The following is a 25,137-nucleotide window of genomic DNA, read 5'->3' as shown; positions in this document are numbered from 1 at the left end:
CTTATGCTGTTCTTGTCCATGACTTACTGAACGTGTTTCTTCTTCCTGTTTTTAAAATCTTCTGAGTAGTTTCCAGAGTTCTATTTGTCCCCCTTCACTTCTTCCTCTATTTGTTTCTCTATTGATTAATGTTTCTCTTGAATGTGGCTTGCATCTTCATTTTTTATGACTAATAATCTTATAGGAAGATGGATATTATAACTCATCAAATGTCTTAATTTTGCTGGCGTTAAAAAGAGCATTGGATTCTGTTTCATAGACAGCTATTTAGGGATTTGTTTAATCAGTTTGAGGCTCCTTTTCAAATTTTGTTAGGCTAGATATAAAGAATGCTTGTCTTTTTTTTTTTTTTGGTCTCTTTATTCTTATTGTTCGGAACACAAACATCTCTGAGCTCTGTGTGAGTTCTGGGACTTGTTCAAGTTCCCTGGCATTTTTTGCTTTCCCTGTGGAGTTTTACCCTGGGCTTATTAATTGACTCGTGCCTCAGTATTCAATGATAGACATGGGGACCCATAGGTGGGTTTTATAATTCCTTCTCTACATAGCAACCTCATCTCTTGTACTCTTCCCTGTAAATCCTGTAGGTTCCGGCTTTCCTGCAGTTTGATATTTGTCTCTTCAGTTGAACAAAACTCCCATTCTCCATTTGAGTTCCCACACTCCCCGTGCTACCAAGCAGAAAGTGCTTTCAGGTAGCCAGCTGTGGCAGTCACGGGGATTATCATGTTCATTTTCTTTTCTTAGTGTCATAGTCATGTCCTAACCATGTTTCAATTGAGTACAAATTGTCATTTTGTATGTATTGTTCATTTTTCTAATGTTATAGCAGGAGGCTAAGCCTGGTACCAGTTGTTCCACTGTGAATGGCATTGGAAGTCCCTGCATGTAGTTTTTGCTACCACCAATAGACTGACAGTTCTGCAAAATCCCTATTCCAGATATTATCTGATGAGTTCTCATCACATAATTCCCAGTTTCCACTGCACCTGTGCTTCTCAGCCATGTTTAGATCATGGCACACAATGGTCTTGTCTACTTAACATACTGGGATAAATGGACATGGCTGAGCCAATAAGCCTAAGGGCCGAGGGAATCATTAATGGAATCTCTGCACAAGCTCTCTCTACATAGATGTTCTACAGGTACATATATTTGACATGTCCAATACCAAACTCATTACTTTTGTCTCCCTATAAACGTGGTGATGTATCTGGTAAGCTGAGCTTTCAGTGTGTCAGAGAATAAACTGAGTGTGGGAAGCTTCAATGTGGATAAAACATATGTTTTGATCTTTTCTCTGATACATAGCTTAATCCCTACAACTCTGCAGGCCTGACAACCAAACTTTGTTAGCATTTGAAGATGCTATAGCATCCAGCAAATATCTGTTTTCATGGTTTTATGTTCTTCACTGTTAAAATTTAAAGTGGTTTTATTCCTAGCCAAATTATAACTGATCTCATTAGCTAAAGGATACTTTTCCACACATAAAACAGCTCACAGCATGGGCCAGGATATTTTAGTCTCTGAAAAATTATTTCCTGGAGAGCAATGAAACTAGATGTATTGGAAGGGACCTTTGAGGAAGTTGAGCCTGTTTGGGAAGTCATTTGCAGAAAAATATTTTGTTCCCACAATACCCTCACTATGCCAGAGACCTAATGATGCAAATAGAAGACGTCATAGCAAATGAAGCAACAGCTCATTGCAGTGGTTTGCATTATTTTTGTTTTCTGCTTGGGTATTTCACTTTCTCATCTTCATGCTACTAGAAGAAAATACAATTTACTTTTCAGAAACCAAGTGGAATATCTACTATAATCACACATAGTTAATCGACTATGTGCACATAGGGATGACAGGAGTCATTTTTCCATTTCCATACTTAATATGAATGACTCCACATCTGAAGACAGCTTTAGCATTATGCTCAGATATATATAGGCAAAGAGATAATAAGCATATGAAATATGAATATTTTCAAGGTATATGAGATCTTCGTATATGAGAAATGCGGAGTCTCCTAGCAAACAAAACAAAAACATATCATTATTTCTGTGGCTGCAGAAGTTAAACTTTCTATTAAGCTTTAAAGTGACTCTACAGGTTGATAATCTTTATTATGCTATAGTATAGTAGGGTCTTTAATTTTTAATCTTTATCAAAGTACTTTCACTTCTAAAGCCAGATCCTTGTATGCATGTTTACATATGTATGTATATATATATGTATTTCATAAATAAATTTCATAGAGTTTTAATTCTTACTACCCTAGATACACTGATTATTTTTAGATGATGCTTGTTTTTTTTAATGTTTTTTATTTACTTATTTGACAGGCAGAGTTAGACAGTGAGAGAGAGAGAGACAAAGAGAAAGGTCTTCCTTCCATTGGTTCACTCCCCAAATGGCTGCCACGGCCGGCACTGTACTGATCCGAAGCCAGGAGCCAGGTGCTTCCTCCTGGTCTCCCATGGGGGTGCAGGAGCCCAAACACCTGGGCCATCCTCCACTGCCCTCTCGGGCCACAGCAGAGAGCTGGACTGGAAGAGAAGCAACCGGGACTAGAACCTGGTGCCCATATGGGATGCTGGCGCCACAGGTGGAGGATTAACCAAGTGAGCCACGGCGCCGGCCCCAACTTGTTTTAAACTGGTACTATTAGGGGTTGAAGTAATTATCAATAGATATTAATGTCACCTTTTAAAACTATGACTTATTTTCCTTTATTTTGAAGCTGACTTCAAAACGTTTACAAATCAACTTTGTGTTGTGAAAATTTGTTCTTTTTCTATTGTTTTCCCATGATTTGAACAATTGATATATAAAAATAAAAATCATCTTTTACTCTCAATTCACTTATTACTATTTTCTAACTTTTTTGTCAACATGTAAAAGATAGAATGGGGATTTTATTTTTCTCAAAGGTATTTTAACTTACAAGAAATAAATTCAGTTGTTGACATATCAGTCAGGGCAACCCCGTTTTCCCACCTGCTCCCTACTGCAGGAATTCTGACCTGGGGTTGGTCATCTGTCTCACCATAAATAAGAATCCTGGGGATGGTTTTATTAGTTCTGTATTGCAGCAACAAAGTGCCAGCAACTTAGACATTTAAAACAACACCAATTTATTCTGTTACAGTCCCAGAAGTCAGAAGTCTAAAGCCGATCTTAGGAAGATGGCAGCAGGGCTACAGATCGCTTCTGGAGAGAAGAATCCTTTCTCTTGCCTTTTGTAGCTTGTAGAGGATGCCTGCTTTGTTTGGCTCAAGGTGTCTTTCCGACAACTTCAGGCTGAGTGCTTCTCCTGCTACCATCTCTTAGTTTCTCCCTCTTCCACCTTCCTCTCCCACTTTCAAGGACTCTTGTGATTATGTTGAGTCCACCAAAATAATCAGAATAATCTTCCTGTCTCAAGCTCAGCTGATTCACAAACTTAACTCCATCTGCAGCCTTACTTCTCCTTTGCCATGTGATGTTTATTCACATGTTCTAGGGATTAGGATGTGGACATCTTTGGAGAACCAGACATCTGCCTAGCACACATGTTATTCCATTCAGAGTTTAGGGATTCTGTCTCACTGATAATATTTTTTAAAGATTTATTTATTTATTTGAAAGTCAGAGTTACACACAGAGAGAAGGGAGTGGCAGATAGAGACAGAAATCTTCCATCTGCTGATTCACTCCCCAGATGACTGCAACGGTCAAAGCTGCACCAAAGCCAGGAGCCAGGAGCTTCTTCCAGGTCTCCCACGTGGGTGCAGGGGCCCAAGGTCTTGGGCCATCCTCTACTGCTTTCCCAGCCTACAGCAGAGAGCTGGATTGGAAGTGGAGCAGCCAGGACCCAAACCAGTGCCCATATGGAATGCAGACATTGCAGGCAGAGGCTTTACCTGCTAAGCCACAGTGCTGGCCTCTCACTGATACTCTTAAGTGGCTCCTGAGGTCATTCTTGGTCTGCCCTTTTGAGATGTATCATTAGATCTTTAGCTTTGGATATCTTAATGACTTGTTGACCCACCTTTGTTTATCCTGCATGGCTCATTCTTGTCCTGTTTTCACTGATTTCCTCAAGAGGAGTAGAAATAACTCCTTCCATTGGTGGATGGCATTTTCTTTTTTACCATCTGTTATGGGCTGAATGTTTGTATCTTCGTCAAATACATACTTTGAAAATCAGCCCCAGTGTAATGATAGTGGTAGGAGATGGGGCCTTTAGGCTGTAACTAACATGAGATGAGTACCTTCATGAATGGCATTATAAGTAGGGGCCAGAGAGCACGTTTTCTTTCTTTCTACCACGTGAAGGTATGATGGTATCTATAGTATGGAAAAGGCCCACACCCAACCATGCTGCCACCCCGATCTCAGACTGCCTGCCTCTAAAATGCTAAGAAATGGATTTTTGTTGCTAAAAAGTCAATAGTGATTAGTTATAATAGCTCTAACTTACTAAAAGCAGCTTATTGTCAGTCCAAGTATCATCTAGGGGTAGGGAATGTTTCTTCTGCCAAGAGCCATTTGGATATTTGGCACATCATCTAGAGGCCATAAAAAATGATCAGCTGAAAAAAATTAGCCTGCTATAGATGTACTGAATTTTGAGTCCCATCTGTGGTTGCCTTGGCAGGGCCAGACCGAGTGATTTCAGGGGCCCAATACGGCCCGTGGGCCAGATGTTCTCCACCCTTGGTACACAGTTCTCTGGAGAAACTTGCTCTCTGCTCATCCTAGTGACTTTATTTCTATGGCATTCCTTGCAACCATTAGCCTGCTTACTTCTACTGTAATGTTATTAAACCTACTCTGTCCTAGAACTAGTTGTTTATGTAATCAAGTTATCTACCTGAAATGAATTTTGGACCCAGAGCAACCAGTTTGTGTTCTTGATTTCTGTTGGCAGATGTTGGGCCACCAGAACCCCATTTTGAGCCACTTCAAGGTAGATGAACTATTCTTGAGCTTCTTTTATGCCCTGTAGTGGTCAGTCTTTCATTCATCCAACAAAATGTTACTGAATGCCTCCTCCATGCCAGGCAATGTATCAGGTAGTAGGGATGAAGTAGACAACAACTTTTGCCTTCATAGAACTTGGAGTCTAACAGCAGCTGTTGTTCATGGATAACAGTCATGTAGTTTCTTTTCAGAGTACAATCTGGAGTATCCCAGGCCTAGATTCCTCTTGTTATCTACTAATGGTATCAGAACTCTAAACAGTATAAGCAACTGGAAAAGAAAAACCATCCTCTGCCCCTTGGACAAAATAGCCTTTTTCTTAAACCAATATCGTTTGCAGTATGAATAATGAAGCATATAAGAAGAATATGTATGAACTTTGGTATAATGTAAAAGGCTTCCTTTTCCTGATATGTGATGTGTACCTTATTTCCTTTCCCTTGAACCTCATTGGTTTATTGTCTTCTGCCTTGGCTGATGTACCTCTTTCACCTTTTCCTTAGATCTTACTGCCCTCCACGTCTCATTCACCGTGTTTCACAAAGTTTATTTCATTCAGAAACTTTATTGAATAACTATTATGTACTAGACACTGGCGTTTGTTACTACTATTTACTTCCCTTTATCTTGATTTGTTCTTTTCTCCCATCCTTCTTATATCTCCCTTTCTCCTCTTCTGACATTCTTATACTATGACTGTGAGTTAACTTCTATAAAACTTTTCCCATCAGCACATATTGGAGCCCTTCCAGATATAAGTGGTCAATCAAGGTGGTCAGAAATGAAAGACTGATCTTCCCTAGGTCCATCCTAGCTGTTAGCAGTAAAAATTGCGTTTACAGAATTCACAGAAACTCAGTATATGCTCTAGCTTTGCTCTGCCCATGTTTCTCTACTAAATGCCTGAATCTCTAGGAATCTGGTATTCAACACAGTGGCTGAACCATATGAAACAGTTCTAGAGTGAATGAATGGTTTGATTAACTAATCATATCCCCAAAGTCTCAAAACTTATGACAGTGCTGACCGCAGTACAATTCAGCTATAGTTCCATATTCATCTATTTCACATGTATCTCCAGTAATGATACAAGTAGTTTATTGCCTATTACCTTTAACAAAGTCTTATTAGACTTTTTCAACTACAGATAAAGCAAATATTAGAAATCACTAAATTTTACAGACTAAGAATTCTCAGTGAGCCACTCTCTACTGGGAGTACCCATTCAAAATTGATTTCAGAAGATGATCAGTCCATACCTGCACTCGCAGCTTTACCTTTCATGGTAGGTGTTTCTACAGAATGCTATAGAGTACCATGAGGGGGACAAATAAATGGTGACAGAAAGTGTGAACCCTACTAACTCTATATGTTAAACACATTTTTGTTGTTAATTCATCCATCACCAGTCACATTGTACTGAGATTATTTTTATGTGTCTCTCTCCCAGGAGAAACAGGAACCACCCCTTCATAGCTACACTTGATACTGTTGCACAATGTTGCAGCCATATGTAGTTTGAAAAACCATAGCTATTGTGTCACCAACATTAGTGCCACCATATTATCTGAACTGGCATGTAACCAATACTTGGGAATCACAGATAATAACCAGCAAATCAGTAATTTTTTTTTTGACAGGCAGAGTGGACAGTGAGAGAGAGAGACAGAGAGAAAGGTCTTCCTTTGCCGTTGGTTCACCCTCCAATGGCCGCCGCGGCCGGCGCGCTGTGGCCGGCGCACCGCGCTGATCCGATGGCAGGAGCCAGGAGCCAGGTGCTTTTCCTGGTCTCCCATGGGGTGCAGGGCCCAAGCACCTGGGCCATCCTCCACTGCACTCCCTGGCCACAGCAGAGAGCTGGCCTGGAAGAGGGGCAACCGGGACAGAATCCGGCGCCCTGACCGGGACTAGAACCCGGTGTGCCGGCGCCGCTAGGCGGAGGATTAGCCTAGTGAGCCGCGGCGCCGGCTCAAATCAGTAATATTTTCACCCAGAAAGCCAGAATTTTTAAAGATGCCTAAATCCCAATCAGAGGTGAAGTTTCATTTAATCCACGTAGAGGAGTGTGGACAGGGGGAACGTGCCACTCCTTTTCTCTGTTGGCATGCATCCATCTTCTATCTTTCTTCCGACTGCCTTGTCTTTCTCTCAGTGAGAATCCTTCATTTGCTAGATGGGCAGGTTTAGCTTTCCTTTAAGCTAGTCTTACCTGGTTAATTTAGTGTTGATTCTTCCTACCTCATTCATCTTTCTGGTTCGTTCCCTTTTGGAATATGCTGTGGCCTCCCTCTATTGGTTAAATTGCTGTCTTAGAAAAAGGGGGGAGGAGAAATCCTGTAGTCAAGCCATATTTTTCTGATGCCTCCAGATTCATCCATCTTGTGGATTCCTGTTCATCAGTCAAATTTCTGTTTAAGTATTGTAGGAGAAGAAATGTACTATTTTCTTCAACTCTCATAAGGTTCTCAATTGGAATAGACATCTGTAACAAAAGACAGATTTGTGGGGCATTGTGGCATAACTGGTTAAGTTGCTACCTTGGATGTCAGCATCCTGTATCAGAGTGCAGATTTGAGTGCCAGCTGCTCCACTTCCAATTCAGCTGCCTGCTAATCTGCCTGGGAAGACAGCAGAAGATGCCCCCAAGTACTCAGGCCTCTGCCACCCTGCCAGATGGAATTCCTGCCTCCTGGCTTAAGCCTGGCCCAGCCCTAGCTGTTACAGGCATTTGGGGAAATGAGCAAGTAATTGGAAAATCTCTCTCCCTTTCTCTGTCTCTTTCTGTTTCTCTGCTTTTCCAATAAAATAAAACAGAAGTTTATGAACATGTATTTCAGGGAACGAGTAGTTTTCAAAGGGCTAGCTTTAAATTCCAGCTTACATAGCATCTTCTACAAAGAGTGGCAGTTTTTTAAAGATTTAATTTTATTTATTTGAAAGGCAGAGTTGAGAGAGAGAGAGAGAGAGTGAGAGAGTGAGAGAGAGAATGAATCTTCTCTCCACTGTATCACTCCCTAGATGGCTGCAATGGCCAGGGCTGTGCCAGGCCGAAGCCAGGAGCCCAGATCTTCTTCCAGGTCTCCTGTGTGGGTAGAGGAACCGAAGCACTTGGGCCATCTTCTGCTGCTTTCCCAGGCACATTAACAGGCAGCTGGATTGGAAATGGAGCATCCAGTTCTCATACCAGTGCCCATATGGGATTCTGATGTCACAGGTGGCAGCTTAACCCACTTATGCCACAAGGCTGGCCCCAAAAGTGGCAAATTTTTAGAGACACAACAAGACAAAGGAAATGGACTTTGAAGCTCTGGGGATGACAGCTTGTGGGAAGGCAACTAAATTTTGGCAGATAAAAGGCTACTTAGGCCATCTCTAGACTGATAAGGGTCTAAAGTTTCCTTCAGTGTTTAACCATTGTTCTCCCTGGTAGAGAGTGGGAGTTCTTTACAAAGAACTCATGTCTTTGTAAATGTATGCCTTGCATTTCAGCAAACAGAAGAGGGCAGAGAGCTTTCCAGCATCTGCTGCTTAATTGCCTTCAGCGCAGCTGCTCTTTATATTGTGAGGTGGCACATTCTGGTCTCTCATTATATTGTATCCTCTGAACCTAAACCTCATCTTACCCCAAAGAGTTCATCGCCTTCCTTTATCAGCTAGTTCTGTACTTTGCATTATTTCTTTTTTAAAATTTATTTATTTATTTGAAAGAATTACACAGAGAGGAGAGAGAAAGAGAGAGAGAGGTCTTCCATCTGTTGGTTCATTCCCCAAATGACCACAACAGCCGAGCTGTGCAGATCTGAAGCCAGGAGCCAGGAGCTTCTTCTGGGTCTCCCACGTGAGTGCAGGGGCCCACAGACTTGGGCCATCTTCCACTGCTTTCCCAGGCCACAGCAGAGAGCTGGATCAGAAGTGGAGCAGCCAGGACTTGAACCAGTGAACTAGAGCCCATATGGGATGCCAGCACTGCAGGCTGGGACTTTAACCCACAGCGGCACAGCGCAAGCCCGTGCGTTATTTCTGTTATTGTGAATGTCTGACCTTGGTGTAATTATTTCTGGGACTGTCTGTGCTGCTTCGCCACAAGCATTTTGAGTAGATAGACTGTTTCTGAATATTGGTTGGGAGTCAGGCATATGCTCTCACCAGAATACCCAGAATCTTAATGTAATGGAATGTGACTTTGGGCTTTATGCCCTCCATTTCCCTCTGGAATTCTAGGGAACACCTGAAATTTGGGACAGAAATGATTACCACCAAATTGCCTGATTAATATTTTAAAATGATATAAAAACAGAAGAGACCACAAAGCTTTTAGAGCAAGGCCTCTGTTTTCAGCATCACCTTCAGTCCATCCGAGGAGGCCACTGCATCAGTCTGTTACACAGTCCCCACTGGTTCCTTACATCTCTGGTTATCTGTCGTACATCAACTACTCACACTTCTTAGATTTCTGAAAAGACCAAAAGAAGATATTTTGGCTTCTGTTCTCTGTTCCTTTTTGTTCTTCTCTCACTCCCTCTCCACTTCCTACTTTCCCTTTCTCCCTTCTTCCTTCCTTCCTTCGCCTTCTGTCCTAAGAGGCTTCTATTCCCCAGATGTTTCATTGTGCAAGGACCCTCCATGCCCCTGGGAGTCCTCAGGACAGGATCTATTCAACATATATATCTATATATGTGTGTGTGTGTGTGTATATATATATATATAAATTACTGCAAACACTCCGTGTAGAGGAGACAGTATCATTGTAGGAAAAAAAATTTGCATGGAGCTTCTAAGTCAGTCCTAACATTTTATTGCACTGTCATTATTTGCTTACCCCTAGTCTGTTCTTCAGTCTGATGCCCAAGGTGCACCTGCTACCCTTTGTCTGTGTGTGGTGGTCTGGGAGATCTGCCCGCTCTTGATCTCAGTTGTTCATTTTGATAGTTGCCTTGCCTCCTGTAGAGATAATTTGCCTCCTTTAAAGGCTCTAGCCTTCCAGCCTCTGGCTAGGGCTCTAGACATGGGATCAGTTGAACTCCATGGACTTGTACTCAGAATTGAGATGTAAATAGAAGGTGGCCCTAAGATAAGGGTTTCCAAATTTAACAAGTAAAAATATAGGATGACCAATTAAATTTTGATGCCATATAGACAGATTTAGTAAAGACTAAAACAAAAATCCCGCCACTTTTTATTTGAAATTTCCAGTTTAATTGGACATTCTATATTCTGTCTGGCAATCTTCATCTGTCCCAAGTCTTTCAGGATATTGTCAGTCCTGCTATGCTAGGCATTGGATCAGAAGTGGAACAGCCAGGACTCCAAGTGCCATTTCAGCTTAACCAGCTGCACCACCATGCCAACCCCCACAGAGTGGTTTGTTTATTTGTTTGTTTGTTTTGACAGGTAGAGTGGACAGTGAGAGAGAGAGAGAAAGGTCTTCCTTTTCCTTTGGTTCACCCCCCAATGGCCGCTGCAGCCAGTGTGCTGCGGCAGGCGCACCACGCTGATCTGAAGCCAGGAGCCAGGTGCTTCCTCCTGGTCTCCCATGCGGGTGCAGGGCCCAAGCACTTGGGCCATCCTCCACTGCCTTCCCGGGCCACAGCAGAGAGCTGGACAGGAAGAGGAGCAACTGGGACAGAATCCGGTGCCCCAACCAGGACTAGAACCCGGTGTGCTGGCGCCGCAGGCAGAGGATTAGCCTATTGAGCCATGGTGCCGGCCGTCCCACAGAGTGGTTTTAACCTCGGAGTGTTATTGATCAGGTTTGCCTCTTGGCACCTGTTGATTCCAAGAAGCCATCAAAATAGTCTGCTCATCAAACAAGTTCAGGCTGGTGACTTAGAGCACTAAGGAAGGCCACTACCATGACAACGCTGTCCTAACCTCTCAGGAAAGGAAAAGCAAAAGTGGGTGGGGTGAATATTTGTAATGATTTTCTAAGGTGGTTGAAGGCAGGTCTTCCATTTGGCAGGCCTGCATGATTGAGATTGGACAGAGTTCATGTGATAAAATTATTTTAATCAGAATTCTTTCAAGGTTTGTGATGTGATTTTTTTCTAAGGATTTCTAAGTGAAACTTTGAAATGTAGACAATCGTTTGATAAAATCCATTTGTTCTGAGAAGTGACTGTTTACTCAGATGAGGGCTGATCTAGAGTTGTTTCCAGAAATGGACTTCCAGGAAGCTTCTGCAATAGAGCCATTTGCAATTTCCTCTTACTGGCAGCAGCTTCCTGTAATTCAAGTTTACTGAAGTAATGTTAATATCCACAGTAAATTGTGTGTCTGCCTTTGGCTTGACTTTTACTTACCCTCGGGTAATGATTCTGCAGTCTGAGGTGAGTTCCCCAAAATTTCTGTGCTCCTGGCACTTTTAGTTTCAATCTTGGTCATTTTCCATGGTGCCCCTAATCCAAAAGAAGTACCTCATACTTGCTAATTAAGTTATCAAGTGCAACCGACTTAATAAATATGCATGTACATGCAACTTAATACAATAACTTACTTGGGAACAGGCATTTGGTGCCATGGTTAAGATGTTGCTTGGCATATCCTCATTCCATGTTGGTATTAAATATTTTTTTATTTTTTTTTAACTTTTATTTAATGAATATAAATTTCCAAAGTACAGAATATGGATTACAATGGCTTCCCCCCATAACTTCCCTCCCACCCGCAACCCTCCCCTTTCCCGCTCCCTCTCCCCTTCCATTCACATCAAGATTCATTTTCGATTCTCTTTATATACAGAAGTCAGTTTAGCATACATTAAGTAAAGATTTCAACAGTTTGATCCCACACAGAAACATAAAGTGAAAAATACTTTTTGAGTACTAGTTATAGCATTAAATCTCAATGTACAGCACACTAAGGACAGAGATCCTACATGAGGAGTAAGTGCACAGTGACTCCTGTTGTTGACTTAACAAATTGACACTCTTGTTTATGGCCTCAGTAATCACCCTAGGCTCTTGTATTGAGCTGCCAAGGCTATGGAAGCCCCCTGAGTTCACTGAGTTCACTGACTCTGATAATTTTTAGACAAGGCCATGGTCAAAGTAGAAGTTCTCTCCTCCCTTCAGAGAAAGGTACCTCCTTCTTTGATGACCTGTTCTTTCCACTTGGATCTCACTCGTGGAGATCTTTCATTTAGGTTTTTTTTTTTTCCCCCCAGAGTGTCTTGGCTTTCCATGCCTGAAATACTCTCATGGGCTTTTCAGCCATATCCGCATGCCTTAAGGGCCGATTCTGAGGCCAGAGTGCTGTTTAAAGTTTCATTTATTTCATATATACAGATTCAGGAACCTAGTGATACTTCCCACCCAAGCTATGATGTTACTATTGGTGGGGGCTGACTGTATTTTCTTATTGAAGTCATACTAGCTACACAGTCGAATTTTTTGTGATAGTCCTCTCATTTGCTTTGTTCTTGAATTTGCCTCACATTTATAAAAGTTACTTTTGGGCTGATCTCAGCCATTTTTGTGGTTTCCTTTTAGGACAAAGTAGAACAGGTTGTATCTTGTGCTTTTTTTTCCCTGGATTTTTAAATTGAGTGGCAATGTATATGCAGAGAAATACACAAACTTAGTGTACATTTTTAACAGAGAAAAATTTAAAGTTGTCTGTTCATCCTCAAAAGGGAACAGATATCAATGCATTTTCACAAAGTGAACAAATCAATGTCACCAGTATTGAGATTAAGAAGTGGTCTCCTTCTGACCCTTCCAGTCACAACCCCACAAAAGGTTAACACATTGTTATGACTTGTAGAGATTCATTTTCCTGTTATTTGATTTTTACATAAATAGAATCACACATTCTTTGGTGTCTGGCTTCTTTCACTCAACATTGATTTTGTAAAACTCATGCATGTCATTGTGTGTGGTTGGAGTACGCTCATTGACAATGCTGTATGATGTTCCAGTGATATTCCAGTGTATCCTTTCTGTGTTGATGGACATTTAGGGGGTTATTATTTTTTTTCTAGTTTGTTCTTGAGAGCTCTCTCTGAAAAATGATATGTTCCAAGGGATTTTGTTGTGGATGTGTATATATACATATGTGTATATTTTATATTGTGTATTTATTATATATACACACATGTTTGTATATACAGCAAAAAGTACATATTTACAATTGTATACATATATACACGAAATAATAATATAGTATTTAACTTTAAAAAAGAAGAAGATCCTGCCACTGCTACACAGTTGGACATGGAGAACCTTATGTTAAGTGAAATAATCCAGACAAAGAAAAATACTGCATGATCTCATTTATATGTGTAATCCAAAAAAATGATGTTTTTTATTAAATCAGTATAATGGAAGATCCCGGGTACACAATTGTAAATCAGCAACATATTCCTAACCATGATTTTGTAAGAATAAAATTGTGTTTTTTTTTTTTTTCCTTTAGTTTGAAATCAGGACCTTTAGGTATCAAAATGCAACTTACAACTTAATTTTTATTCTTGTCATGAGGTATGTGTCTCTCAGATTCATTTACTGGTCATGAGAAATATCTGTAGTTCACTAAAGTGAACTTGGGCAAATTCCTCTTTTTCAAAGATTTAGATTGAGGTACATACCTTTCAAGCAATGCATGATGTATTGTCTTTTTTAATCAAATGGTTTTAACTCAAAAAATAAAATATTCTTTGACTTTAAACATATATTTCATTATTTAATAACCACATACATTGTTTCTTCAAGTGAAATTCCTGGTAAATACACCCAATTATATGATCAACTCCTTTGTAATCTGAAATAATAGTCTATGACTCAGATGAGCCCATTCTTCACTTAATTAAGTAACTTAATTATCTGATTCAGAATATAAAACGTATTCCTAAAACCATTTCCCCATTTGAAATATTGAAAACAACTATTTCCCTATAATGACAGTTACATTTACACTTTTGGAAAGAACAATTTTAAATTATATATCTATATTTTTAAGGTTCTTGGCAATTGAATTGGAATAATTTCCAGAGAGAGACAGTTCTGTATCCTGCTCAGTCTCAATTCTAAAGTCATGCATTTTCCTTATGTTTCAGTAGTGTGACCTACCCAAAGGCTTAAGTCGTTTGTCCTTGAAGATAGCATATGGACTGCTCAATCAGACTCTTTTTTAAAATACCCTCTTCATTTCATTTTGTATGCTTACTGTATCAATGATTTATAACGTTTGTGTAAAGGATCTTGAATAACGAAACAAGGAATAGTGAATAATACAATGAATATGCATTAACTCAGCTTACAAAGTAGAACTGGAGACAGGTGATGGGTGCCCTGGTTGTGACGCTACTGGAGATGCCTGTCTCCCGTACTGAAGTGCCTGGGTTTCAGTCCTGGCTTTGCTGTTGATTCCAGCTTCCTGCTTATGTGCATTCTAGCAAGCAGCAGGTGGTGGCTCAACTGGTTGGGTCCCTACCAACCATATGGGAAATAGATTATCCGTGTTGCTGTGCAAGGCTCTGTCTAGTTTGTTTTTGTTGCTCTACAGGATTCCATTAAGTGAAGGTTTCACGATTAGTTTATCCATTCTCTTGTTAGGAGACATTCATTATTGCTTTCAGGTTTGAAACTTCTTGAATTTCACCCATAATTCTTATATAAGATTTCGTGCATATTTCCACAAGTATCTCTAGGTAGGTAAATACAAAAGTGAAATTGCAGAAATCTAGAGACTGCATGCATCCAATTTTTCTAGACAGTACTAATTTCTCCCAAGTAATTGACTGGAAGTATACTGTCTGCAGCAGTATAAAGAATTTTCCTATATCTTTATCAACACTTCTTTTTTTGCTAATTTTTAATTTTTGCCCATCTGATAGATATAACATGGTATATAATTCAGGTTCTAATTTGCAAGGTTATCTAATTGATGTTTTAATTAAGATTCTAATTACTAATGAAGTAATTAGGTGGAATATTTTTGATTTATTTAAAGATTTATTCCTTTATTTGAAAAGCAGAGTGACAGAGCCGGGGGGGGGGGGGGGTGGTGGGGAGACCGGGGTGGTGGGTGGGGAGAGAAAGAGATCTTCATCTGCTGGTTTACTCCCCAAATGGCTGCAACAGCCAGGATTGGGCCAGGTTGAAGCCAGGAGCCTGAAACTCCATCTGGGTCTCCTATGTGGGTGGCAGGGGCCCAAGTATTTGGACCATTATCCTGTGCTTTCCCAAGTGCATTTACAGGGAGCTGGATGGGAAGTGTAGTAGTCAGGACTCAGAAAGCTGCAGTTTGATGTGGGATAACACTGTCACAAGCAGTGGCTTAACCCAAGGTGCTGCAATGCTGGCCCCAAAGTAGAATATATTAAAATGAATTTATTGGGGGCTGGTGCTATAGCGCAAGCAGTAAGTTAATCCTTAGCCTGCAGCACCAGCATCCCATATGGATGCCAGTTCTAGTCCTGGCTGTTCCTCTTCCAATCCAGCTCTCTGCTATGGTCTGGGAAAGCAGTGGAAGATGGCCCAAGTCCTTGGGCTCCTGCACCTTCATGTGAGACTGGGAGGAAGTACCTGGCTCCTGGCTTCGATCTGCACAGCTCCAGCCATTGCGGCCACCTGGGGAGTGAGCCAACAGAAGGAAGACCTTTCTCTCTGTCTCTCCTTTTCACTGTCTGTAATTCTACCTCTCAAATAAATAAATAAAATCTTTAAAAAAATGAATTTATTGTTCCTTTTTTCCTCTAATTTTGAACTGGCTGGGCATGTTGTTGCCGGGCTGCGGGAAGTATTCTTTCATTTTTTTTCATTTTTTAAAATAATTTGTGAAGGACTTGTATTAATTTTTCTTGAATTGTTTTGTAGAATTAAGCAAATCGATAATTTAAAAATATTTTTATTTTTAACTGACATATAAAATTTGTACATATTCATGGGGTACCATGTTGTCTCAATACATGTTTACACTGTGTAATATTCAAGTCAGTGTAAACATATCTTTCCTTAAACATTTAGCATTTTGTCATAGTGAAAACACTCAAAATCTTTTCGTCTAGTTTTATTTCTTTTAGAATGTACACCATTCATTATCATTAACTGGAATCACTCTACTGTTTAACAAAACACAGTAATTTATTCAATCAGTTCCTGTCCCTCTCTTCCTGCTATTTTTCTGTAGCCTTTTGTAACTACCTTTCTACCTTCAAATTCTAACGATCAACTGTTTGAGATTGCTCATAGAAGCCAGATTATTTGGCACTTGTTCTGTGCCTGACTTATTTCATTTGACATTTTGACCTTCAGTTTAATACTTGTTACAAATGACAAGATTGTATTTTTTTTTTGACAGGCAGAGAGGACAGTGAGAGAGAAGACAGAGAGAAAGGTCTTCCTTTGCCGTTGGTTCACCCTCCAATGGCCGCCGAGGCCGGCGCGCTGCAGCCGGTGCACCGCGCTGATTCGATGGCAGGAGCCAGGTGCTTCTCCTAGTCTCCCATGGGGTGCAGGACCCAAGCACCTGGGCCATCCTCCACTGCACTCCCTGGCCACAGCAGAGAGCTGGCCTGGAAGAGGGGCAACCGGGACAGAATCCGGCGCCCCGACCGGGACTAGAACCCGGTGTGCCGGCGCCGCTAGGCGGAGGATTAGCCTACTGAGCCGCGGCGCCGGCCACAAGATTGTATTTTTTACGTAGCAGAATAGTTTGCCATTAGGTGATTGTGCTTTTTAAAAGATAATTTTCTCCAGTGATGGTTGTTTTTTCTGGGAAGAAGGTTTCTGGAGCTCCTCATGCTATCATTTCAGAAGTATCTCTGTTAAGGTAGACAGTCACTTGCCAGTGTCATACCTGTAATGACCTGATGACATTTGCTAAACAACAGTAAGATGCCCCCCCAAGTCTTTGTTTTCTCACACAATTGCTCAAGTTTTAGTTTTTCTCATTCATATGCAACTGCCCCCAGGCTCAGTGGCTGTCCTACTGTGTTTAGAAAATGTGCCTGGCTCACTTGGCTAATCCTCCACCTGTGGTGCCAGCACACCGGGCTCTAGTCCTGGTTGGGGCACCGGGATTCTGTCCTGGTTGCTCCTCTTCCAGTCCAGCTCTCTGCTGTGGCCCGGGAAGGCAGTGGAGGATGGCCCAGGCCCTTGGGCCCTGCACCCGCATAAGAGACCAGGAGAAGCACTTGGCTTCTGGTTTTGGATCGGTGCAGCGCGCCGGCCGTAGCTGCCATTTGGGCAGTGAACCAACGGAAAAGGAAGACCTTTTTCTCTGTCTCTCTCTCGCTGTCTAACTCTGCCTGTAGAAAAGAAAAGAAAAGAAAATGTGCCCAATCTATACCTGCTTCAGGCCTTTGTACTAGCAGTTGCCTTTATCTCAAATACTCTACATTTTCTTCAGATCTTTAGGGTAAACATCACTTTATCACAAACACCTTTCAGACCAGTATATCGAAAATAGCTCCTCCCCATGTTGCAATTCTTTGCATTTTTACATTCTATCCCCACTGAAAATGTCCCATGGAATATAGTTCACTTATTTCTTTTTCTTTTTTTATAGTTATTCCCAAAATGTATTTATTGAGCTACTACTATGTACTTCATTTCTTTTGACGTACTGTGAAGACTAATGAAGTATATTAAATAAATTCCTCATATTCATGAATTGAATTATCTCACCAGGGTTCTAATTGTATGTTTATTGGTTTATTTTTTTGTCCTCCTGCACTAGAAAGTAAACTATATAATAGTTCGCTTTTAAAAAACAACTTTCCAGATAGGTTAGCAACACATTTACCACATGCAAAAGCTAAAATTTAAAATTTAAATTAAAAGTTACACAGTAAGAAGTTTCCCTCCCACTTGTTTTTTAGATTTATATTTATTTATTTGAAACTCAGAGTTACAGAGAGAGAGGAAGAGACAGAGAGAGGTCTTCCATCCATTGATTCACTCCCCAAATAGACACATCTGCTGGGACTGGGCTGATCCAAAACCAGGAGCCAGTAGCTTTTTCCAGGTCTCCCACGTGAGTGGCAGGAGCCCAGGCACTTGGGTCATCTTCTGCTGCTTTTCCCAGGCCATTATCAGGGAGCTGGTTTGGAAGTGGAGCAGCCGGGACATGAACCAGTGCCCATACGGGATGCCAGCATTGCAAGTGGCGGCTCTACCTACTACACCATAGCACCAGCCCTTTCCTTCCCCTTTTTTCTGTTCATCTATCCAGTATTCCATCTCTGCTCTAGGTAACCACTATTCTTAGTTTTCTGTGAGTTCTTACAGTTTCTTTATAGACACATAAGCTAATATAACATGAATTCTGAATTGTTTCTTTTATACACAAGCATGCAATATAAGTATTTCCCTGTTTTAATCTACCATTTATCTTTTGTCATGTAAAAGACTATTCCTTGTAGCTGAATTTAGCTTTTATGCTATCTAGATTCTGAGTCAGTTGCTCTTTTTTATTTTAATTTGAATTAGTTTTTAACAGATTCAGTATGAATTGTAGATATAAGAACATAGTGATATTCCTATTCACTTATTTCTTTATCCTCTTTTCAGTCATTAGCACTTAAGCTCCACAGGGCTAGAGAATTTTATCTGTCTTGAGTATTATGGCATGCTTAGTACCTAACAGTGCTTGCAAATTATAGACTTTTAACAAATATGCTTGGAATAGATTATGCTATGACAATTTTATCCAACACTGGGGCAATACTGTACAATAGTATTTTCTGTGATGAGGGAAATGTCTTATCTCTCCATTGTTCAGTATGGTAGCTGCTGGCTACATGTGGCCATTAAGGCCCGGAAAGGTAGCTAGTATAACTGGGGAACTACATATTTGAATTTAGCTCATTTAAATTTTGATTAAAACGATCCAAATGTGGAAATGGCTTCTTTATAGCACTGCTCCAGAGAGTCATCTGCCTTGCCATGTGGTCTTGTCAAAGCCTATTTTAAAATATTTTATTAATATTCATAAATTCCAGTCTTCCTGGCATTCTCATCATTTTTCTACATGCTGTATATGCTCTAAAGTTTCCTGGGTCTTTTTAGAAACCCACTTTAGTTATAATTGCTATCAAGGCGGGGATTCAGGGAATTACCTACAAATGAGATCACATTCTCGATTCTGCTTGAATTTGTAAACAAACATCTAGTTGTATCTGCATTGTTTTTACATATGAAATCCTTGTTTAAAATTTACACTTTCATATATCCATATTTCTGTAATTCTGCAATAAAATGGGATGAAGTATTGACATATGCAGCAATATAGATGAGCTTTGAAAGCATTATAGTAATTGAAAGAAAATACTAATGAAAGACCAGATTTTCTAAGAGCACATTTATACAAAATTTCCATATTAGGCCAATCTGTGGAGGAAGAAAGTCAATTAGTGATTCCCTAAGGGTGATGTAGGATAGAGAAAATGGAAAGTGACTGTCAAAGGGTACGGGGTTTCTTTTCAGAATGAGGAACATGGTTTCTGATTAACTATGCTTTATATTAATTAATAACACATTATGGTCATGCATTTTTATCAGTATACTAAAGGGCTCCGAATTGTACAGTTATGCGTGTATACACACATGTGTCTATGCATGTACATCTTTCTTGCCTTCCTCCCACAGATGGAAATCTGCATTTTAAACAAGCAACTCAAGTGATTCTCAAGCAGGTAGCTAAGATTATTCTCAGAGAAATAATGCCTCAGACAATGATGTCCTATTCCTTATTTTACATTCTTTAAGAAATTCATGATAGAGTGAGGGCATGCATAGCCTTACCTTGATTCTATACCAATATCCTGGCTTCCTTTAATGTCATGGTCATATTTTAAACTAACATTTTCCTTTTTTTTTTTTTTTTATTTTTTGACATGTAGAGTGGACAGTGAGAGAGAGACAGAGAGAGAGGTCTTCCTTTTGCCGTTGATTCACCCTCCAATGGCCGCCACGGCTGGTGTGCTGTGGCCGGCACACCGCGCTTATCCGAAGCCAGGAGCCAGGTGCTTATCCTGGTCTCCCATGGGGTGCAGGGCCCAAACACCCGGGCCATCCTCCACTGCACTCCTGGGCCATGGCAGAGAGCTGGCCTGGAAGAGGGGCAACCAGGACAGAATCCGGCGCCCCAACCGGGACTAGAACCCGGTGTGCCGGTGCCGCAAGGCGGAGGATTAACCTAGTGAGCTGCTGCGCCAGCCAACCCAGACAAGTTTTTAAAATTTCTTCTAGCCCTTCTTTTTAAATATTTTTTAAATTAATTTTATTTGAAAGAGAGATGCGTACAGAAACAGACATATCTTTTTTTAAAGATTTATTTATTTGAAAGTCAGAGTTACACCGAGAGAGAGAGAGAGAGAGAGAGAGAGAGAGAGAGAGAGGTCTTCCATTCGATGGTTCACTCCCCAGATGGCCACAATGGCCAGAGCTGCGCCAATCCAAAGCCAGGAGCCAGGAGCTTCTTCTGGGTCTCCCACGTGGGTTCAGAGGCCCAAGGACTTGGGCCATCTTCTACTGGTATCCCGGGCCATAGCAGAGAGCTGGACAGGAAGTGGAGCAGCTGCCTCTCAAACTGGCACCCATATGGGATGCTGGCGCTTCATGCCAGGGCATTAACCTACTGCGCCACAGTGCTGGCCCCCCAAAATTAATTTTATTTGAAAGAGAGATGTGTACAGAAACAGTGAGACAGAGAGATATCTTATATCCACTGGCTAGTCCATTTCTCAAATTCCTGCAATAGCTAGGGAAGCCAGGAGCCAGAAACTCAATCCGAGTCTCCTACATGGGTGGCAGGGACACAAATACTTGGGCCATATCCTGATGTCTTTTCATGTTGTGCATTAACAGGAAGCTGGATGGGAATTAGAGCCAGAGTTTGAATCAGGTATTCTAATATGGGGTGTGGATATCCTAAGCAGTGTCTTAACCACTGTAGCAGACATGTGCTCCCTTCCATTTCTTCTTTAACTAGTTCATTATATTTGCTTTTCCTAAGAAGGATAGAATTTTGCTGCCTTACTTGACAATCTCTTCTTGTTTTGCTTTACTTGATCTTGCTTTTTTTCCTTTTTTTTCCACTTATTTCTCTTTCTCTCTCTCTCTCTCTCTCTCTCTCTCTCTCTCTCTCTCTCTCTCTTTTTTACAGGCAGAGTAGACAGTGAGAGAGAGAGAGAGAGAAAGGTCTTCCTTTGCCATTGGTTCACACTCCAATGGCTGCCGCGGCTGGCACACCGCGTTGATTCGAAGGCAGGAGCCAGGTGCTTATCCTGGTCTCCCATGTGGGTGCAGGGCCTAAGGACTTGGGCCATCCTCCACTGCACTCCCTCGCCACAGCAGAGAGCTGGCCTGGAAGAGGGGCAACCGGGACAGAATCTGGCGCCCCGACTGGGACTAGAGCTTGGTGTGTCGGCGCCGCTAGGCGGAGGATTAGCCTATTGAGCCGCGGTGCCGGCCTGATCTTGCTATTTTAATAAAAACTATACTTTTTCATCTTCTGGCTATGCTTTTGCTTGGTACGCCTCTCCCTCATCTTCTCCACACTCCTTAACTTGGCTAGCATGTGATTCATTATGTTCTGTAGACAAAAACTGTACTGTGCGTATCTGTATACTACTGTTGCTGCAAAGTTTAACTCAACTTTTATTCTTTGTGGCAATTCATAGAACTAGGGTTAGCAATCTCAAAATTGCTATAACTTCTGACCATTTTCAGCAATCTGTAAAGTTACAAGACTTAATTTTTACAAATAAAGTTTTTTATTATTAAAATGCTTTGATTAGCATGCAGTCTTTATTGGATACAATGTGATTTTTTTAAAGATTTTATTTATTTATTTGAGAGGTAGACTTATAGACAGTGAGAGGGAGAGACAGAGAGAAAGGTCTTCCATCTGCTGATTCACTCCCCAGATGTCCACAATGACTGGAGCTGCACTGATCCGAAGCCAGGAGCCAGGAGCTTCTTCTGGGTCTCCCATGTGGGTGCAGGGGCTCAAGCACTTGGACCATCTTCTGCTTTCCCAGGTCACAGCAGAGAGCTGGATTGGAAGAGAAGCAGCCAGGACTAAAACTGGTGCCCATATGGGATGCCGGCACTGCAAGTGGAGGATTAACCTACTGTACCACAGAGCTGGCCCCTAATGTGATTTTTAACACATATATACAGCATCAGCCAGTCAATCGAGGCCCTCAGTCTTTCCACGTCCGTATCTTTTCCATGTATTTAGAGTCTACCACCTCCCGTGTTGTAGTTCTTCATAGAGTAGATAACACATTACTGTTAGCTGTGGTCAACCCACTCTGCTGAGGAACACCAGAGTCCATTACTTCCGTCAGTACCCATTATCCAACTTCCCTCCTGCCTCTTCCTCCATGCTTCCTAGCCTGTAATAATCACTATTCTGAATTCAGATCAACTATGTTTTATCTCCCACATATGGGGGAGAACATATGGTATTTGTCTTTGGCTTATTGCACTTAAGATAATAATTTCCAGTTCTATTCATTTTAGCAAATGATGGGATTTCATTCTTTTTAATGGCTAAATAGTATTCGTGTGTGTGTGTGTGTGTGTGTGTGTGGACTACCTTTTCTTTATCCATAATCTGTTGATGAACACTAGGTTGATTGCAGTTCTTGGCTATTGTGAATAGTGCTTCAGTGAACACAGGTATGCAGGTATCTCTTTCAAATACTGATTTCAGTTCCTTCATATATATATGATCTCCAGAAGTGGGGCAGCTGGGTCCATTTGTAAATCTATTTTTTTTAACTTTTATTTAATGAATATAAATTTCCAAAGTACGACTTATGGATTACAATGGCTTCCCCCCCATACGGTCCCTCCCACCCACAACCCTCCCCTTTCCTACTCCCTCTCCCCATGTAAATCTATTTTTAATTCCCGGAAGAACTTCCATACTGCTGTCTACAGTGGCTGTGGTACATTGCATACCCACCGTTGTATAAGAATCTCCTTTTCTCTACATCATTGCTGACAGTCATTATTTGTTTTCTTTTTTGTCGTTTTGATAATAGCTGTGCTAACTGGAGTAGAATAATAGCTCATTGTGGTTTTGAATTACATTTCTCTGGTGACTAGTGATGTTGAGCATTTCTGCATATATCTCTTGACCATCCCTATTTCCTTTTTTGAGAAATTTTTGTTTTGATGCTTTACTTATTTCTTAACCAGATTGATTCTTTGTTGTTGAGATTTTTTTCACTCCTTATATAGTCTGATATTAATTGTAGCAGTGAACAGTTTGCAAATATTTTCTCCCATTCTGCAAGTTGTCTCTTCATTCTATTGCTTGTTTCATCCACAGTGCAGAAGCTTCTTGGTTTGATATAATCTCATTAATGTATTTTTGCTTGTTTTTGCCTATGCTTTTGTTATCTAAAACGTTGTTGCCTATACTGATATCTTGAAGTGTTTCCCTTATATTTTCTCCTAGTAGTTTAATAGTTTCAGGTTTTACATTTAGATAATTGATCCCCATTTTGAGTTTATCTTCCTATGGCCTGAGGTGGGAAGGGTGGTCTGGTTGAGGAGGCTGTCCTTTCTCCAGGTTATGTTTTTTTGGTGTCTTTGTTAAAGATTACTTGATTATAGATGTGTGGCTTAATTTCTGAAGTCATCATTCTATTCCATTCTGTTGGTTTAAGTGTCTGTTTTTATGCCAGTACCAGGTCATTTTGTTTATAATAGCTCTGTAGTAAGTCTTAAAATTGAGTATGGTGGTGCCTCCAGCTTTATTCTTTTTGTTTAGGATCGTTTTGACTATTCAAGGTCTTTTGTACTTCCATATGAATTTTTAAGATTCTTTTACATTCTGTGAAGAATGTCATTGGTATTTTGATGTGGATTGTGTTGAACCTCTAACTCACTTTGGTAATATTGACATTTAATGATATTGATTCTTCTAAACCATGAGCATGGAAGGTCTTCCCATTTTTTGGATCTTGTTTAATTTCTTTCATGTCTATTTCGTGATTTTTCATTGTACAGGTCTTTCTCATCCTTGGTTAAATTTATTCCAATGTATTTTTGTAGCTATTGCAAATGGAATTGCTCTTATAAATTCTATCTCAGCAAGTTTGTTATTGGTGAATAAAAATGCTATTGATTTTGCATGTTGATCTTGTGCTTATGTTGCAGGTCTTTACGTTCGAAACATAGCAGAATATATAAGAACCATGCCTTCAATATTAGAATGGTGGTAGACCAGTTACAGGTTGCACAGTCTAAAAAGCTAGGCTTTGTGTTTATGATGCCATCATTTGCATTCTATGTAAAATGTTAAATGTGTGAAATTTATTCTGACAGTAGAGAAAGAATTGATAGGATTTAACTGTAATACTTTACTAATCTATTTACTCATTGGTTTCAACAAATTATGTATTGTCTTTTAATTGATATGTTTATTTGGATTCTGCTGTTTTGTTTTTGATATCAAACCCATGTATCAGTAGATGAGAGGGGGCTGTACAGCTCAGGCTTTAAATGCAGAATGCCTGTCTTTATATCTTGTCCAGTCCCTTTTCTAGGCATACTGCAAATTTAATTTGTCTAAAGTATCTGAGCCTCTGTTTTTCCATAGGTAAAAGATGAGAAATGATAGCACCCACCACATAGAGTTATACTGAGGAATAAATAAGTTACTGCATAAAAAAACCAATTAACACAATGCCTGGCATATGAAAAACACTCACTAAATGTTAACTTCTACTAGTATCATTATTAGTATTATTATAGTTGTTGTTCTCTTTCTTTACAGTGGTACCTAAGGTTCTCTTTTTATAAGAGATGTTTGGTAACTCCTCCTTTAATATTAGCAAGTGAAAATTAAAGATGTATAACCTATATTACATAAATTTGAAAAAAAATATGGTATTGCTCTTTAATGGTAATATAAACAAAATCATCCAGGGCTACGATGTGGGGGCACTGTATCAAGGTCACTGCTAACCTAATGTTCATAGACTGAAAAAACTCATGAGACTCATCCAGTATTTGTATTCATGGTGAAGAGTTATTGTAGAGTCACCATGAGAACATGCAGCCAAATCAAAACGGAAAAGAAGCAGAATCTGGAGGCATTCTTGTTCTTTCTCCTGTACACGATGGGTCACACAGAGCACATTCTTTCCCTACTGACAAAAATGTGACAACACATATGAAATGTGCTGTCTAGGGAAGCCCTTCAGTC

The 25,137-nt window shown here is 40.4% G+C and overlaps 1 protein-coding gene across 1 annotated transcript in view; it reads left to right on the top strand.

Annotated features, from left to right (window-relative positions):
- Positions 1-25,137, top strand: part of OPHN1 (oligophrenin 1) — a 363,857-nt gene that overhangs the window by 222,825 nt on the left and 115,895 nt on the right. The gene's annotated exons all lie outside the window — the stretch shown is intronic.

Source organism: Oryctolagus cuniculus, chromosome X, assembly GCF_964237555.1.
Source record: "Oryctolagus cuniculus chromosome X, mOryCun1.1, whole genome shotgun sequence".
Taxonomy (NCBI): Eukaryota; Metazoa; Chordata; class Mammalia; order Lagomorpha; family Leporidae; genus Oryctolagus; species Oryctolagus cuniculus.
The sequence above is the reverse complement of the archived record's forward strand: the minus strand, read 5'-3'. Positions and strand labels throughout refer to the sequence as shown.